Below are 12,532 nucleotides of genomic sequence, written 5' to 3'. Positions count from 1 at the left end.
CCGCCCCCCCCCCTGTTTCCTATTTCCCCATTCTTTTTAATCAATTTTTGTCACCACCCTCACGCATCCACTGGTGACCCCCATCCCATCAATTATTTGATCACTTCGCTGCATATAAATTCATCAATCTTATCCCTTAATAGAGCCAGTCCTAAATAAACATATCCCCCTCCTTGCGCCATAGAAGGCTTCAACTGGGCTCCGGGCTCGATCAATTGACCAGTCTGGGTGAGTTCTCTACTCCATTATAAGGCATGCTGCTTGGATTATGTTATACAATGTTTACAATTATTGTATAAATCTGCTTGTATATTTATATGTTTTATGCATATTTTGTAGATAAACCCCCTCCTGAAGAAGCGGTACACTACCGCGAAACCGGTCGAGGCGATCGACTCCTTACATTCAGACATAGTTTGTGTATAACTTACTGATGTGCAATGTGGGGATTGTCTTTAAATGTTGTTTTATGATACCTGTTTTATGTTCAATAAACACTTGTTATTTTTTACTATACCGTGTCCAACCAGTGCCGTGAAAAGTCCCCTCCAAAACCCCTTCCCCCCTTCCCCTGACCTAATTAGTGACAAACGTTTGGCCTCAAGCAGCCAATGGTGTCCTAATTAATTGGGTCTTTTTATTTTACATACATGCCAAATGTGGCATGTAAGGGGGCGAGGAGTGGGTTAAGCGGAAGTTCCATTTTTAGGTGGAACTCCGCTTTAAACTTTTTTTTTATTTTCCCTGTCTCTTTTACATTTTTTTTGTTTGTTTGTTTTTATATCACTTTATTTCTGTTACAAGAGATGTAAACATCCCTTGTAATAGATATAGTGATGACAGGTCCTCCATATGGAGAGATCTGGGGTTAAAAATACCTCATATCTCTCCTTTACCTTTAAAAGCAAAAAGATAAAAAAATAAAATAAAAAAAAAAAAGGATTGATCTATTGCTTTAAAAAAATAAATAAAAATAGTTTACTTCCAGCCTGGACAGGAAGTCATGGCGTCGCTCCGGTCCTTCAAGGCAATCAAAGGGGATCTACTCTTTCATCGCCTCTGGGACTAGCTGGCCACTCCATTGGATTGTTTCTCAGGCAAAACGGTGGAAGGGGGGGACTTCGCCTCCCGCCGCTTCTGAGAGCGTTCCAGTGGCTCAAGAGCTGCTCGGAACGCTTTAATGAGAAAGCCAGCCACTGGCTGCAAAAAACAATACCAAGGTTATGGCTGATATCTTCAGCCATAACCCCGGCAAACCATTCCAAATCTGTAACGAATTGTGGTCTTGTGGGGAAAAAAATAAAAACCTACATAACACTTGTTACAATTAGGGCACTTTCACATTGACTCATTCCATTGCAGGTGATTTTATTTATTTTTTATATAATATACATGGGCTATGTGGGTTATTATTGATAATGATAACTGTATACTTCAATACTGCCATTTGGCCGCAGCGTAGGTGTAGCACAGGGTACCTGCGGTTTTCATGTGGTTTCTCATAAACTTCTATTATGTAGTACATTTTTGGTACATTTTCTGAAAGCACACCAAAAATGAGGGACATAATAGAAGTCAATGAGAAACCACATGAAAACCGCAGGTACCCTGCGCTACACCTGCCCTGCAGCCAAACTGCAGTATTGAAGTATACAGTTATCATTATCAATAATAACCCACATAGCCCATGTATATTATATTACATTTAAACAAAAAAATCACCATGCCTGCAATGAAAAGTGAGGCAATGAAAGTGCCAACAAGTGTTATGTAGTTTTTTTTATTTTTAGAAACACCATGCCTGCAATAAAACTATCATACATTGAAAATGACGGGTACCCTGAGGGGCTCTCCACCCCCCACAAGGACGGACGCTCAGGGACGTTTTTTGTTCCTGAAGGGCCGAGTGGGAGAGGCGAAGATAACCTTCGGGAATCTTTATGCGCCGAATGTCCACCAAGACGCATTTATTAAGCATCACATAGAGCGACTTGCAGAGTACAGAGTACAGGGTCTCTGGTGTCGCAGACACTGACTGAATGGGCAAAGTTGTTGCTGCAGAAGCTGGAGGAGCAGGATGCTTCTGAGACCTGCAAGGACCTGGCTGAACAATTGGTTCAGGGTCTAACATTTGTCTGTGAGTCGGCCCTGGATACGCTTCCCTTGCTTTCCAGGGCCTCCGCCTATGCGGTGGTACTACGCCGCCTTGTGTGGCTGAAATGCTGGTCTGCGGACCGATCCTCCAAGAAGGCCTTGGTGGATTTGCCCTTTAAGGGTGAGCGGCTTTTTGGGGCGTCCCTGGATGACATCATTAAGGATGCCACAGGTGGTAAGAGCACACTGCTCCCACAGTCTGGGGAGGGCAAGGAGCCTTGTCGTAGGCAAGGGCCCTCTTTTACTACCCCAAAGCGTTTTTTTTGTGCGCCCTGTGCTGCAGGAAAAAGTTTGCAAGGTGCTAAGGCGCCCGCTGCACGGCAGAAGCGCCCCTGGTTCCGCAAGCCTAACAAGCCTGCAGACAGACCTGCTTCCGCATGAAGGTCTGCCTCCGCCCGGGTCTCGGGTGGGGGGCCGGCTTCGCGAATTCGCGGCTCGGTGGAGGTCTCTCCTCTCCAACCGTTAGGTTTGCAAAGTAGTTTCCTCGGGATACAAGATAGAGTTTCTCTCTTGTCCACCAGATTTTTTCCTTCCAGCCTCCAGTTTCCTCCAGTTCGCCGGCAGGCTCTGTCAGGGGCTGTCCAGGATTTTCTGGTCAGGGGAGTGATTGTGCCAGTTCCCTCGATGGAACGGTTTCAGGGGTTTTACTCCAATCTGTTTGTAGCCCCCAAAAAGGAGGGGTTTGTCCAATCCTGGACCTCAGGCCCTCAATTGCTTTGTCCAAGTGCAAAAATTCAGGATGGAGTTGATTCGCTTGGTAATAGCAGCGCTCCATCAGGTGGACTTCATGGCATCCTTGGATATCATGGACGCATACCTGCATGTTCCCATATGCACAAGGCACCAGAGGTTCTGCGCTTTGCGATCGGGGAGGACCACTTTCAATTTGTGGCCCTCCCGTTCGGCCTGACCTAGGCACCACGGGTTTTCACCACGGTGCTCGCCCCGATACTGGCCCTGCTGAGACAGCGAGGGATCGCTATCGTGGGATATCTGGACGACCTTCTCCTAAGAGCTTCCTCAAAATTAGAAGAGGACGTGTCTATCACGTGTCAGACTCTCCAAGAGTTCGGCTGGCTTCCGAATATCCAGAAGTCAGTGTTGGTTCCGTCTCTGCGTCTGGAATACCTAGGGCTAGTCCTGGATTCCGCGGAGGCGAGAGTTTTTCTCCCAACGGGGAAACTTCAGACTCTGCAATCTGCGGTGCAGCAGTTGTTGACCCAGAAGTGGTCGTTTCCTCGATTCTGCATGAGGGTTCTGGGTCTGATGGTGGCCTCTTTCGAGGCAGTTCCTTATGCCCTATTCCACACCAGGGAACTACAGAAGGAGATTCTGTCACGTTGGGACAGGCTCCCGTCTTCTCTGGATTCCCAGATTCAGTTGAGTCTTCCCTGGTGTGGTGGCTGACGTCTCCGGTGCTTCGGGCCGGGAAGTCATTTCTGCCATGTCACTGGACAGTGGTCGTGACGGATGCCAGCCTCTCCGGCTGGGGGGGGCGTTTGGGGCACCCAGTCAGCCCAGGGGTGCTGGACTCAGGAGGAGTCTCGCCTGCCGATCAATGTACTGGAGCTACGAGCACTCAAGCTGTGCCTTGCCGGGTGGTCCCTGGAGCTGCAGGGCCGACCGGTCAGGATCCAGTCCGACAACGCCACGGCCGTGGTGCAAGTCAATCATCAGGTAGGCGCACGAAGCTCGGCTGCAGCGCTGGAAGTAGCGCACACCCTTCGGTGGGCCGAAAGGTCCGTTCCGGCTCTATCGGTCGTGTACATTCCGGGTGTTCAGAATTGGCAAGCCGACTACTTAAGTCACCAATCAGTGGATCCAGGAGAATGGTCACTTCACCCGGAAGTGTTTCGGGGTCTGTGCAAAAAGTGGGGCACTCCAGACGTGGAGCTTCTAGCGTCCCATCTCAACCAGAAGGTGCCACGGTTCGTGGCCAGGTCAAAGGACCCATGGGCGGACGCGTTGGTGGCTCCCTGGGGTCACTATCGACTGATTTATGCCTTCCCTCCTCTGAAGCTTCTTCCTCGCCTGCTGCGCAGAGTGGAAGCCGAAGGGATTCCAACAACAATCCTGATCGCCCCAGACTGGCCCCGCCGCTCCTGGTACGCGGACCTGGTGCGTCTGGTGGCAGATGCCCCCTGGCGTCTACCTCTGAGAACAGATCTTCTGTCGCAGGGTCCGATCTTTTACCCTGCTTTACAGTCCCTGGAACGGCGTGGCTGTTGAGAGCCAGGTACTGATGGACCGAGGCCTGTTAGGTTCGGTGGTCTCTACCATGCTGCATGCACGGAAGTCTACCTCACGTAGGATTTACCATCGTACGTGGAAGGCCTACATCTCTATGTGTGAGGAGATGAAGTGGCACCCTCGTTCATACGTGGTGTCTAGGATTCTGCTGTTTTTTTACAGCGGGGAGTGGATCAGGCTCTCGCCTTGAGTACGGTTAAGAGTCAGATTTCGGCTCTGGCCGTTTACTTTCAGCGACCCTTGGCGGCGCACTCCTTGGTGCGTACGTTTGTACAGGGGGTCCGACATGTGGCTCCTCCGGTGCGCCATCCACTACCCCCATGGGACTTGAATTTAGTCCTTTCGGTGCTTCAGGATGCTCCCTTTGGGGAAATCCGAAAGACCCCTTTGTTGACTCTGTCACAAAAGGTGTTTTTTCTGGTAGCGATTACCTCGATCAGACGAGTATCTGAACTGGCGGCCTTGTCTTGCAAGGCTCCCTATTTGGTCATCCATAAGGATAAGGTGGTGCTGCGGCCACAGCCGTCTTTTCTCCCGAAAGTGGTTTCGGCTTTCCACATTAATGAGGACATTGTTCTTCCATCCTTATGTCCTCAGCCGAAAAAACAGGAGGCCACTTTACTTTCCCTGGATGTGGTTTGGGTCCTACAGGTGTACTTCTCTGCTACGGCTCCGTTCCGGAAGTCGGACTCACTGTTCGTGTCAGTGGCTGGTCCCAGAATAGGTCTGGCAGTCTCGTCTGCCACCATTTCTAGGTTGGATACGATAGGTTGTGCCTCAGGCCTGTGCCCTAAAGGGGCGGGCGCCTCCCTTTCGGGTCACGGCGCATTCGACCAGGGCGATCGGCACCTCTTGGGCTTTCTGGTATCAAGCCTCTGTGTTCCTTCGGCCGCAAGGTGTTACAGGCGGCAGTTTAAAGTTGGAGTTCCTCCGTTGAGTAACTCCGATTTTGTTTGGGGTGTAGCTTGGTTTGCTGTGTTGTTTTTCCCACCCCTTGAATTTTTTGACACTGCTTGAGGACGTCCCTAAGGTCAAAGGCTGCGGTGTCCGTCCATGAACGGAAGAGAAAATACGATTTTTGTACTCACCGTAAAATCCATTTCTCTGAGTTCATGGACGGACACAGCACCCACCCCTCCTTTTGTTTGTACTGCTTGTTACTGGAGCTGCTAGAGCAGGGTGTGGGTTATACCCAAGGAACCACGCCCCCTGGGAGGAGCTGCACTGAAGAAAACCGAAGTTAGGCTTACCGGTAACTCTGTTTTCAGGAGTCTTCCAGGACAGCCCTGTAGATGTAGCTCCTCCCTCCGGGACAGGAAACACAATCACCCCCAATTATAAAAGGCGGTCCTCCAGGCCTTCTCCTCAGTTCATCCAAGAATTCCTGAAGGGCTCTGAAAAACATAATCTACCAACACATCGTTAGTACAAACTTCCATTTCCAGTTTAGAAATATAAACACCGGGTGGGAAGCCAGGCTGTCCTGGAAGACTCCTGAAAACAGAGTTACCGGTAAGCCTAACTTCGGTTTTACCCTTTCGTCTTCCAGGACAGCCCTGTAGATGATTGACAAGAAACTTACTTATCAGGGTGGGGTTACTGCTTGGAGGACCCTCCTACCAAATGCCTGATCCTTCTCAGACATCAAGTCCAGGCGATAGTGCTTGGCGAAAGTAGTATAACTTGACCACGTTGCCGCCTTGCAAATCTCTTCTGGTGAGGCTCCGGCCCTCTCAGCCCATGAACTCGAAACTGCTCTAGTCGAGTGTGCTTTAACAAATGGGGCTTGTAGGCCCTCTAACTCATAAGCCTTTCCTATTGCCATCCTGATCCATCTGGCAATGGAGGATTTAGACGCCTTATGTCCCTTCTTACTACCTGAAAAATTAACAAAAAGGGAATCGCTCTTCCTAAACTCTTTGGAAGCTTCTAAGTAAACTAAAAGGCACCTCCTAACATCTAATAAGTTTTGGGGTGCTCCCTCTGAGTCTGAGGTGGAACAAAAAGAAGGAAGGACAATGTCCTGTGTCCTATGGAACTTGGACACAACCTTAGGAAGAAAACTGGGGTCTGTTTTCAAAATAATCCTATCATCAAAAATTAACAAAAAAGGCTCCAAAATTGAAAGAGCCTGTAGCTCACTCACCCGTCTGGCTGAGGTCACTGCCACCAAGAGGACTGTTTTAAGTGTGACCCATTTCAGGATGGATTCCTCCAGAGGTTCAAAAGGTTTGCCTGAAAGTGCTCTGGGTACCAACGAAAGATCCCAAGAAGGACAGGTCGAAACCCTTACTGGCCTTGATCTTGATAAGGCCTTGAAAAAACTCTTAACGAATGAATTCTGCTGAAGGGAACACTGCAAGAAGACACTCAGGGCTGCTACCTGTACTTTTAGGGTGCTAGGGGAGAGACCCAGATCTACCCCAGCCTGTAAAAAATCCAGAATAGCTGGAATCCCTGGATGATCTAACTTCTGTTCTTTCATCCAAGAACAAAACCTCTTCCAGAATTTGGCATAGATTGCTCTCGTAACTGGCTTTCTGCACTGTAATAGAGTGTTTATTACCTTCTCTGAGAAACCCTCTGCTCTCAATAACTGTTCCTCAGATACCACGCAGTTAGACTCAGTCTGTCTATCTGCGGGTGTAGGATTGGACCCTGCGAGATCAGATCCTTCCGGATTGGAAGGGGAAAAGGAGGAAGAATGCATAGCTCCTTCAAGATTGCGAACCAGGGCCTCTTTGGCCAGCAGGGCGCGATCAAAATCAAGTCCGTCTCCTCCAACCGAAACTTCTGGAGTACTGCTGCTATCATCCTTACTGGGGGGAAGGCGTAGCAGATGTTGAACCTCCAAGGACTGGTAAATGCGTCTATCCTTAAGGCCTGGTCTCTGGGATGTATTGAGAAGAACTGGGTTACTTTCCTGTTCTTTTCTGAGGCAAAAAGATCTACTTCCGGAAGACCCCACCTCTGTGTTATCTGAGTAAATACCTCTTCGTTTAGGGACCATTCGTCCTGCTTCACTGGCTGGCGACTTAAGTAATCTGCCAGAGAATTTTGAGTACCCTTTAGGTGGACTGCTGTCAGTGAGAACAAGTTGGTCTCCGCCCAGGAGAGGATTTTGTTAGAACAAGTTGGTCTCCGCCCAGGAGAGGATTTTGTTGGATATTTCTTGTCCCTCCCTGCTTGTTCAAGTACGCGACAGCCGCCGCGTTGTCCGAGCGAACTTGCAGGCGACGTCCTACCAACCTTTCCTGGAATCACTCGATTGTCCTTAGGATTGCCAACAGCTCTCTTTGGTTGTAAGAACGACTTGCCTCCGCTGGAGACCATGCTCCCTGGGCTACTGCTTCCTCTAGGTGGGCTCCCCAGCCCCAGGCACTTGCGTCCGTTGTCACTATTACTTCTACCGGGAAGGACCAGTCTAGACCCCTGCTCAGATTGTGATGTCCTCGTCACCACCACAATTTCCTCTTTACTTTGGCTGAGATTGGAATCAGTGACTCTAAATCCTGACTTTGGCCACTCCAGAGACGGAGCAGAAGTTCCTGTAATGGGCGTTGATGATGTCTTGCCCAAGGAACTGCAGGGAAACAGGATGTCATGAATCCCAGGACTCTCATTACCTCTCTGATTGAAATCCACTGATTGGACTGTAGCTGGGCTACCGCCTGACTTACTTTGGTAACCTTTTCTTCGGGGAGATACATTTTTCTCTTTACCGAGGATATCTTGTACCCTAGGTATACCACCTCCTGGGATGGCACCAACTGGGATTTGTCCCGGTTGATTATCCACCCGAGTGAGGAGAGATACTCCTGCGCCACCAGTAAATCCCTTTCTAACTGTTGAGCCGATCTTGCCACAAACAGTAGATCGTCCAGATATGGGATTACTGTGATCGCTTGGTCCCTGAGAGGGGCAAGAGCCTCTGCCAGAACCTTGGTAAAAATTCTCGGAGACGAGGATAGACCAAAGGGCAGGGCTTGGAACTGGAAGTGTTGAATCCCTATAGTTACCCTTACTGCTACCCTGAGAAATTTTTGGTAATCTGGATGTATAGGTATGTGCAGGTAAGCATCCCTGAGATCCAGGGTCGCCATGTAACACCCCCCGGGAACAGACATCTTGATACTGTAAAGATCGACTCCATTCTGAACCTTTTGTATTTTACAAATCTGTTCAGGGGCCGAAGGTTCAGGATCATCCTGAACTTCCCTGATGGTTTCTTTACTATGAAAACATGGGAATATACTCCCTGTCCCTGCTCTTCCAGGGGCACCGGAATTAGGACTCTCTGATCCACTAATTCTTCTAGAGACAGCATGAGAGCTTCTGCCTTTGCCTTTTCCCTGGGTGGATGAGTCACCCTGAAGTTCCAGTGAGGCAGTGACGCAAACTCCAGCTTGTATCCGTTCTCTATTAGATTTAGAATGAACGGGCTTGAAGATGCCTTGGTCCATTGTGGGAGGAACTGCCCCAACCTTCCTCCCACGGGGACACAGGAGTCATTGCGGTTTTGGGGGGGGGTTGAGGAGGATTAAACAGGATTCCTCCTCTACCACGCCCCTTGTGGCCTGCCCAGTGCTTCTGGGGTTGGCCTTCCTTCTTCTGGTTTTGCCAAAAGTTTGAACCCTTGAAGCCACGAAAAAAACTCTTTCCCTCAGCCTTTTTCTCAGGAAAGGCCTTCTTCCTGTCCTGAGTACGTTCCAAAGCCTCTTGGAGGCCGGATCCAAAAAGGTGGTCTCCTGAAAACGGAAGACCACACAATTTTAATTTTGAGGCGGCATCGGCCGTCCAGGTTTTCAGCCATACTGATCTTCTGGCTGCATTGACAAGGGCTGCTGACCTGGCAGCCAACTTTACTGACTCCTCTGAGGCGTCGGCTAGAAAACCCACTGCCTTGAACAAGAGTGGAAAAGATTTTAAAAGCTCCTGTCTAGAGGTACCGGCCAAGATGTGTGCCTGTAACTGGGTGAGCCAACACTCCAAGTTCCTTGCTACACAAGTAGCTGCTAGAGCTGGTTTTAAACTGATCGCAGAGGCGTCCCAAGCTCTTTTCAACAGTAGGTCCCCCCTTTTGTCCATTGGATCCCTAAGGGAACCTAGGTCATCAAATGCCAAATCTGTCCTCCTGGAGACCTTGGCTAAAGGGGCATCCAGTCTAGGAACTTTGTTCCAAGGATGAGACACATCTGATTCAAATGGAAACCTACGTTTGAGGCTGCCTGAAAAAAAGGGTCTTCTTTCAGGTTGTTCCCACTCTCGCAGAATCATATCGATCAAAGACTTATGAACCGGAAAAACCTTGGTTCTAGTCGCATTCCCCTGATACATAAGGTCATGCCTTGAGAGCTGAACCTGTTCCTCTTGGATATCTAAAGTATCATAGATAGCATTTAGAAGATCCCCCACATCATCTAATGATAATTTGTATCTGGCCGCCCTGGAGGAATCCTCCTCTCCCTCTGATTCAGATGCTGAACCTGCCTGAGAGGAAACAACTGATCTGGGAGTTCTGTCTCTAACCTCCTCCTCTTCTTCCTGAATTTGCAAGGAAGGAGCACTAGAGGCCCTAGTTAGGGCCGGGGCTGGACCCTGCATCCTGTCTATCAGTCCCTTAAACGACTGAAATGTGGATGCCATTTCATCTTTAAAAGATGATAACATTTGGTTACAAGCGGTTATTGAACTTTCCTTAACCAAGCTATTAACACAGTCAGGACATAAAGGCTTATCCCAGTTAGAACTTAGCTTTGTCCCACACACTGCACATTTCTTCCTAGGAGGCTGGTTCTTATCATGGGCCTTGACCTGTTAAAATAAACACACAGTTTGACCACATTACAACCAGCTAGACCTACATTCACCACTGTGAGAAGGTTCCTAGAAGGTGCAAAACCCTCCACCAAACAGGCTCACCACCTAGGGGGGGTATCTGGGGTAACAATCCCCTACCTAACAGAGTATGCCATGTGCCATCACCAGGCCTTACCTGAGAGGTACCGGTGCCTGTTGGACCAGGATCGGAAATAGCCGCTGCTGCATCCATGGTCTTGTGTTATTCGTTTTCAGTCTCACTGAACAAACACCAGCGCCGGGTCCTTCGAGTCTCCTCCGCGCCCTTTTTTGAAGTAGGAACGATACTTCCGGGCGCCCCCTGATGACGCACTTCCGCCGAGAATACACCTTCCTCTCTTTGGAACGCACGGAACCCGCCCCCTATCGAATACCGGAAGTGGCGCGCCGATTCGATGGCGTCTCTCACCCTCGCAGCCATGCCATCCGGATCATTCCAGGGGACGGATCCCGCCGTCAACGGGGTCCGACTCTCGCCGAGCTCACGGCGGGGGAGACTCCAGCTACGCTCTCTACCCCTAGGGCCAGAGGAGTGCTGAAGGTCTGAGGTAGGTTCTCTCATACACTAAAAAAGATACGTTCCCTGATTGTATCTCCTCCCGTCCGGCAGGAAACACAAAAAACTGAGGAGAAGGCCTGGAGGACCGCCTTTTATAATTGGGGGTGATTGTGTTTCCTGTCCCGGAGGGAGGAGCTACATCTACAGGGCTGTCCTGGAAGACGAAAGGGTAAAGTGTTGTTAACACTTAAAGTGCTTTGTTTCTGCCTAACTCTCCTGGAAGGAAGCAGATATAACCCCTAAGGTCAAAGGCTGCTGTGTCCGTCCATGAACTCAGAGAAATGGATTTTACGGTGAGTACAAAAATCGTATTTTTCTGCACAAAATGCATGCACAGTGTTTTCCATGTATTCCAATGGCTCTAGTTCACACCATGCAGTCAGTTTCCGGTCAGTTTCTGCACTGGAAACTGACTGCATGGTGTGAACTAGAGCCATTGGAATACATGGAAAAAACTGTGCATGCATTTTGTGCAGAAAAAAAGCACACGGAACTGCGTCTGGCGTGAACTGGCCCTTAAAGGGCAGTGCTCCTAATCTCAGCTCCTTACCCGTATAAAAGACACCTGTCCACAAAAGCAATCAATCAGATTCCAATCTCTCCACCATGACCAAAACCAAAGATCTGTCCAGGGACAAGATTGTAGACCTACATAAGGCTGGAATGGGCAATGAGACCATCAGCAAGCAGCTTGGTGAGAGGGTGACAACATTTGGTGCGATTATTCACAAATGGAAGAAACAAAATAACTGTCACTCTCCCTCGGTCTGGGGCTCCATGGAAGATCTCACCTTGTGGAGTTTCAATGAGCATGAGAACGGTGAGGAATCAGCCAGAACTACACGGGAGAATTTTTTTTTTTTAAACACACATACCATACTTGCCTCCATTGTGCAGTTCGTTTTGCAGAGTGGCCCCGATCCTCGTCTCCTGGGGTCCCTTGCTGGCTGTCTCGGCTCCTCCCCACAACAGCTAACCCCTGTTCTGGGAAGCTCTCTCCCAAGGGGGTTAGCTTACAGGTGCGCTCCTGTGATACAGTCGGTGGCCATTGCCGCCGTCTGTATCACTCGGCCCCACCCCCGGCACACCGCGTCATTGATTTGATGGACAGAAGCGGGAGCTAATGGCTGCACTGCTATGAATCTCCAATGAAAATCCGCCTCAAGCTAGGGGAAACCATTGCGGGATCGTGCCCACGGAGTTTCGTGGCTCAGGTAAGTAAAGCTGGCATAGGATGCATTAAGGTGCAAAAACACAAAGCTATACAACCCCTTTAAAGCTTCCAGTTTAAAAAAATAAACATATACTTGCCTCCATTGTGCAGTTCGTTTTTCAGAGTGGCCCCGATCCTCCCAATCTTGGGTCCCACGGCGTCTCCTCCCCACATTAGATAAGCTCTCTCCCAGGGGGGGCTACCTTGCGGGCGCGCCCCTGTCTCATACACTCGGCATCCCTAGATGCCGAGTGTTTGACTTGGCCCCACCCCCCAGTGGCCACGTCATTGGATTTTATTGACAGAAGCGGGAGCCAATGGCTGCGCTGCTATCAATCTATCCAACGAACAGCTGAGAAGCCATGGAGAGAGCAACCTTAATGCAATATCTCCCCTTTAAGGAGATATTGATTTTATCTATAGGTACGCCTTATTAAAGGCTTACCTGTAGGTAAAAAGTCACCAAGCAGGGTTTACTACCACTTTAATGTTAACAT

This window comes from Rana temporaria, chromosome 6, assembly GCF_905171775.1.
Source record: "Rana temporaria chromosome 6, aRanTem1.1, whole genome shotgun sequence".
In the NCBI taxonomy this organism is placed as follows: Eukaryota; Metazoa; Chordata; class Amphibia; order Anura; family Ranidae; genus Rana; species Rana temporaria.
The sequence above is the reverse complement of the archived record's forward strand: the minus strand, read 5'-3'. Positions refer to the sequence as shown.